Source organism: Rhinopithecus roxellana, chromosome 11, assembly GCF_007565055.1.
Source record: "Rhinopithecus roxellana isolate Shanxi Qingling chromosome 11, ASM756505v1, whole genome shotgun sequence".
In the NCBI taxonomy this organism is placed as follows: Eukaryota; Metazoa; Chordata; class Mammalia; order Primates; family Cercopithecidae; genus Rhinopithecus; species Rhinopithecus roxellana.
In genome coordinates, this window is record NC_044559.1 from 89,460,059 (window position 1) to 89,466,525 (window position 6,467).

The following is a 6,467-nucleotide window of genomic DNA, read 5'->3' on the forward strand; positions in this document are numbered from 1 at the left end:
TTTAAAGGCAGGGGTAAATTTCAGGAAACCAGAAGTTACAGGCAAAATTGTCAATCAATACATGGAGGCTACACCTTGGTTTTGGCCTAATGGCTGAGATATTTTGAAGTGGGAGCTTACAGGTAATAGGTAGTTCAAGGATTTTCTGATTTGCAATTAATCAGGGAAGAGAAGCTTTTTAAAAAAATTGGATGTCAACAGAAAGGAATGTTAGCTCTGATTCATGGGTGTGACTCCCTCCAGGCCCCTCAGGCAGAAATTTAGAACAAAGAACAATGATCAGAGTTCAGACTTCAGTTTCCCTTTCTGGAAAAGGTCTCCATGCCAGCTGAACTGTTTGGTTGGGGTCCAGGTTTCCGAAAAACCATTCAGGGATAGATTTTAAGATGTTATCTTTAGTTTCCGTAGAGAATAAAACATCTCCTGACTCTAATTTCCTTAGCTATTATTTTAAGTTCTTACCTTCTTCTTTATCAAGTCGCTAATTTGCTTTTCGGGACTGGCTAAGGGCCTGGAATTTCTCTTGAAGTAACTCAAGATTCTCCTTTACTTCCATGCTTGTGGGGGTGGGGGGGGGTGGGGAGGGGGTGTGGTAGGGGGCCGTGCATCAGCAGGCCCTTAAAACAAGGCCCTTGACTTGTTTCAATAGTGGCTCAAGACCAGGGGAGTGACTGCACCCCAGAAGCAGTTGTTATCTTTTTTTTTTTTTTTTTTTTTTGAGACGAAATTTAGGTCTTGTTGCCCAGGCTGGAGTGCAATGGTGTGATCTCGGCTCACCGCAATCTGCAGAGTTGGGTTCAAGCTATTCTGCCTCAGCCTCCTGAGTAGCTGGGGTTACAGGCATGCACCATCACACCCGACTAATTGTGTATTTTTAGTAGAGATGGGGTTTCTGCGTGTTGGTCAGGCTGGTCTCCAACTCCCAACCTCAGGTGATAAACCCGCTATTTATCTTTTTTTTTTTTTTTTTTTTTTTTTTTTTTTTTTACCCCTGCAGCTCATTTCAGTTTGATTACCAAATCCTCATAAAAAGGAGCATAGCATTTATCTATGAATAAATCTTTAAAAATCGATATGGGAACTTTTCAAAAAAAAAACACAGTTCACTAAAATTCCAACATAAAAAACACAAAGTTCCTTCTGCAAATTTTCATAGCTAACCTTGTGCTTCCAACTAATAGCAACTTTGTAAATTTTTATGACAGGCAAGATCAGAAGTTTTCCTCTTTAGACTATTTTTAACAAAGCTCTTTGTATAATTTTGCAGATGAACATGCTTTTTAAATGTGACAATTCTTACACTTTGAATGAATGCCGTTTTATTAAAACATGTGAATTTACAAAATTTGGTATCGACCTCAACATTTTTCCACATTTGAGAGTTTTTCCTAAGGGAACACAGACAAAAATTGAAAACTGGTAAAAATGTTTATTTATTTATTTTTTTAAGGGTTCCATTACATTAATTTGAGGGCTTTTGTTAGGGTGAGGCAAAAGGAGACAAAGGTGAGAAGTAAGGAGCAATTAGTGCTGACAATCTCTTGGAGAATGCAGAGCCCTCTGGCCTCACAAAACACAACAGGGGCCTGGAAAAGGGACCAGGCAATGGTGGCATGGGATTATGTATTTCTAGTCTTTATTTGCAAACATAAGTGAGACAGAGGGAGATCTTTGCAACCATTTATATATGAAATGCTGAGGCTGCTGAGAGCAAAAATAAAGCATTAGACCTCATTCTTGTGGAGTTGCTTCAGGGTTTAGTATTTCCCAGTCACATCAAGCCAGGGCTCTGCCTGGAATCTGTGTTTTATGATGATGGATTCAAGAGTTAGCAGGATAAATAGCTAATGCATGGGGGGCTTAATATCTAGGTGATGGGTAGATGGGTGCAGCAAACCACCATGGCACACATTTACCTATGTAACAAAACTGCATGTCTTGCACATGCATCCCAGATCTTAAAATTAAATTAGATTGAATTAAAAATTTTTTAAAAAAGAGCATGGATATGAAGGCGAGGTAGTGGCTGACATGATTTGTTCATTTGTGTTGTCACGTCACATTAACTTTTTTTAACATTAATAAACTTTTACTTGAGAATAGTCTTGGATACACAGAGAAGTTGCAAGAACGTTCCCATATGCCTGCACTTAGCTTCCTCTACAGTTAAGATTGCTTTGGTGCATATGTCATACAAATGAACCAATATTCAATATTACTATTACCTGAAGTCCATACTTCATTGCCATTTCCATAGTATTCACCTAACGTTCTTTTTTTTTTTTTTTTTTTTTTTTTGAGACAGTGTCTCTCTCTGTTGCCCAGGCTGGAATGCAATCGCGCAATCTCAGCTTACTGCAACGTCTGCCTCCCAGCTTCAAGCGATTCTCCTGCCTCAGCCTCCCAAGTAGCTGGGGTAACAGGCATCCACCACTGCACCCAGCTGATTTTTGTATTTTTAGTAGAGACGGGGTTTCACCATGTTGGCCAGGCTGGTTTCAAACTCCTGACCTCAGGTGATCCGCCTGCCTCAGCTTCCCAAAGTGCTGAGATTACAGGTGTGAGCCACTGCGCCTGGCCCAACCTAATGCTTTTTTATGTTCCAGGGTTCTGTTCAAGATATCACATTACATATATTGTCAGGTGTCTTTAGGCTTCCCTAGACTCACAATTTCTCAGCGTTCAATTGTTTTTATGACTTTGATAGTTTTAAGGAGTATTGGTCAGATATTTTGTCGACTGTCCATCAATTTGATTTGTACGATGATTTTCTTATAGTTAGACAAAAATTATGTGTCTTAGGGAGACCACAGAGGTAAAATGTAATTTGCATCACATCATGTCAAGGATACATGCTATCAATATGAACTATTACTGGTACGTTAACCTTGTTCACTTGGCGCAGGCAGTATTTGTCCATTTTCTCTACCATAATGTTACTCTGTCTTTTTCCTCTTTTCGTACTGTAGTTGCTAAAAGAAAGTCATTATGTGAATCCCACACTTCAGGAGTGGACAGTTATATTTTACCTCCCAGAAACTGAAATATCTACATCAAATTTTTCAGTATGGGAGATTTGTTTGTCTATTCTCTCTTATTTATTTATTTACTTACTCATTTAATCCTTCATTTATATCAGTATGAACTCATGGATATTAATTTTGTACTTTGTGTTATTATACAATACTATGTTCCTTATTTTGATGCTCCAATTCTTCCAGCTTCAGCTATTGGGGGGCTCTTACACTTGGCTCCTATGCCCCATTGACAGGCCCCCATAATTTTTTGAGTACTTTCTTACTGCGTGGCACTATAAGATACTCCACACTCATTTTGTTTATTTCCCACCCCACGCCAGCCCTAGAATCAATCATTTCTCTGAGGAGATTGGGTTCCTTTTATTGGAGAAGGTGTTAGAAAAGAAGATATGGGGTGAAGGGTGTGTTGTTGTGACTAGTGTGTCATTGCTTCTAGTCCCACCCAGTGGACAGAACAAGAAAATATATAGGTAATAAATATGAACCAGTATGTGCACATGTATTTATGAATATTCTTATGTGTTTTCAACTGTATATATAAAAAGCTGACCATGTGTTCGTGCTGATGTCTCTAACTCTAATCCATTACCACGTTTCATTCTAGCCTTCAGCCCTTGCTTATGTCACCTTCCACTCCAACATGACTGTCACCATTCACCATCCATTTACTGCAATTCCAGAATACATGTGTGGTTTCAGAGCTGTTAACCTATATCCCCATGGTCAGGACACTTTATCAACTAGAGTACAGTGCTTATGTTCCGTTCCTTTTATCTTTTGTTTTACAGTTTCTACTTATTTCCAAAGTTACTGAGATCAGAACTTTTTTCACTAACTCCCTTCAGTGAGGTGATGCTATGCATTTGCAATACAATTCGATTCTCCCATTACAGTTTGCATTCCATCAATCTCCTTATTTTTTTCAAATTTGCATACATTAGCACTCATTCTTTATGATGTAACGTTCTATGCATTTTGACAAATTCCAAGTATAATTTGTGCACCACTACAATGACATACAGAATAGTTTCACAACCCTATAAAATTCCCTGTGCTTCCCCAATTCCACCCTCCCCCAACCCTCAATTCCTGGCAACCACAGACTTGTTTCCTATCTCTACAGTTTTCCTATTTTCAGCATGACACATAAATGAAATCATAAAGTATATAGTCTTTCCAGATTGGTTTCTTTCACTTAGCAACATATATTAAAATTTATGGCTGAAGATGGTGGCTCATGTCTATAATTCCAGCACTTTGAGAGGCCAAGAAGGCAGGATCCTTTGAGCCCAGGAGTTTGAGACCAGACTTGGCTACATAGTGAGACTCTGTCTCTATGGGAAAAAAAAAAAAAAAAATTAGGCCAGGCGGGGTGGCTCACACCTGTAATCCCAGCACTTTGGGAGGCCAAGACAGGAGGATCACCTGAGGTCAGGAGTTTGAGACCAGCCTGACCAACATGGAGAAACCCCATCTCTACTAAAAGTACAAAATTAGCTGGGCATGGTGGTTCATGCCTGTACTCCCAGCTACTTGGGAGGCTGAGGCAGGAGAATTACTTGAACCCGGCAGGTAGAGGTTATGGTGAGCCAAGATTGTGCCATTGCACTCCAGCCTGGGAAACAAGAGCAAAACTCCTTCTTAAAGACAAACAAAAAACAATAATTTGCATTATTCTGTGGATTGAAAGCTCTTTTTACCATGGAATAATATTCCACTGTATAGAAGTGCCACACTTTGTTTACAAATTCACCTATTGAAGGACATAGTTGTTGTTTCCATGTTTTTGCAAGCATGAACAAAGTTGCTAAAAGTATTTGCATGCAGCTTTTTATGTGAATAAACATAAATTTTCTGTTCAGGTGGATAGATACCTAGGAGTCAAATATTTCGTCATATGGTAATACTGTTTTTATCTTTGTAAGAAAATGTCAAAATCACATACAAAGTGTCTGTACCATTTTTCATTCCCACTAGCAATAAAGGAGAGTTTTGGTCACTCTGCATCCTAGACAGCAGTTGGTATCGTCATAGTTTTGGATTTTAGCATTCTAATAGGTTTGTGGTTATAGTCAGTGATGTTTTAATTTGCATATCTATAATAATATATAGTGTTGAACATCTTTCATATGATCATTTGCCATCTGTGTATCTTTCTTGCTGAGGAGTCTATTCAGATCTTTGTACCCACTTATTAACTGGGTTGTTTTTTTTCTTAGAGTTGAGTATTAACAGTTTTTTACACAGTTTATTAACAGTTTTTTGTACATTCTAGATACAAGTATTCTATCAAACGTATATTTTGAATATACTTTCTCTCTGTTTGTAGCTTGTCTTTCCATTCCCTTAACAGTGCGTTTTGCAAAGCAAATTTAATTTTTAATTTTTAAAAATGTAAAGTTTAACTCAACAATTTTTTCTTTCATGGACTATGTTTTAGGTGTTAGACTAGTAATATCTTCAGTTCATGCAAATTTTCTCCTAGATTTTCATCTAGAGGTTTTATAGTTTTGCATTTCACATTAGGTTGCTGATTCATTCTGAGTGACGTTTTGTGTTAGGGTGTAAGGTCTCTGTTTAGGTTCATTGTTTTATATACATAGATCAGTTTCAATTGTTGAAAAGGTCTTTTTTACATTACCTATTTTTTTTTTTTTGCCTTTGTCAACAATTAGTTGACAATATTTGTGAGTTTGTTTCTGTTCCATTGATTAACATGTCTATTCTTTTACCAATATAATGCTGGCTTTAAGATATTTATAGTAGATTTAAGATAAATTTTGAAATCAGGTAATATGAACTTTTAAATTTTCTTCTTTTTTAGAATTATATTGGCTACTCTAAGAGCTCTACCTGAACATATACATTCTAGAATCAGTTTGGCAAATATCTAGAAAATATCTTGCTGGAATTTGGATTTGGATTTATTTGAATCTGTAAAGTAAGGAGAAATTGACAGATTTTTTCCTCTAGGGAATTACTTCCCACTGGAGACTAGCCTTTTTTCTTTTTTCTTTTATCGAAGGACACGTCTAGGCCAGTTTCAAGATAGCTATTCTTTGCTCTACCAACATCCATTTCCCCCCTTACCCCAGACAGAACTATGTGGGAATCAAATCTTTAGCATGAAACATGAGGGATTCCCAGAATTAAAGCTTATATACATGTGCACGGGGAAGTCCTTTATGACTTTAGCACACAGCCCTTTCTCAGTCTTAAGATAGTTTACACCCAGCTTCCAGTAATTCACCAAAATAATTTTTTAAGTGTTTCTATCATCTTAAGGATTTCAGCGGCTTTTTCTCCAACTAAGCAATTTTCATTAGCTGTGTTTCTCTAGATTACTTGTCTCCCCAGATTTTGGGCAGCAATCTCTGTTCTCTGATGAATTCCAGAAAAGTTGTTGATTTTCAGTTTGTCCAGTTTTTT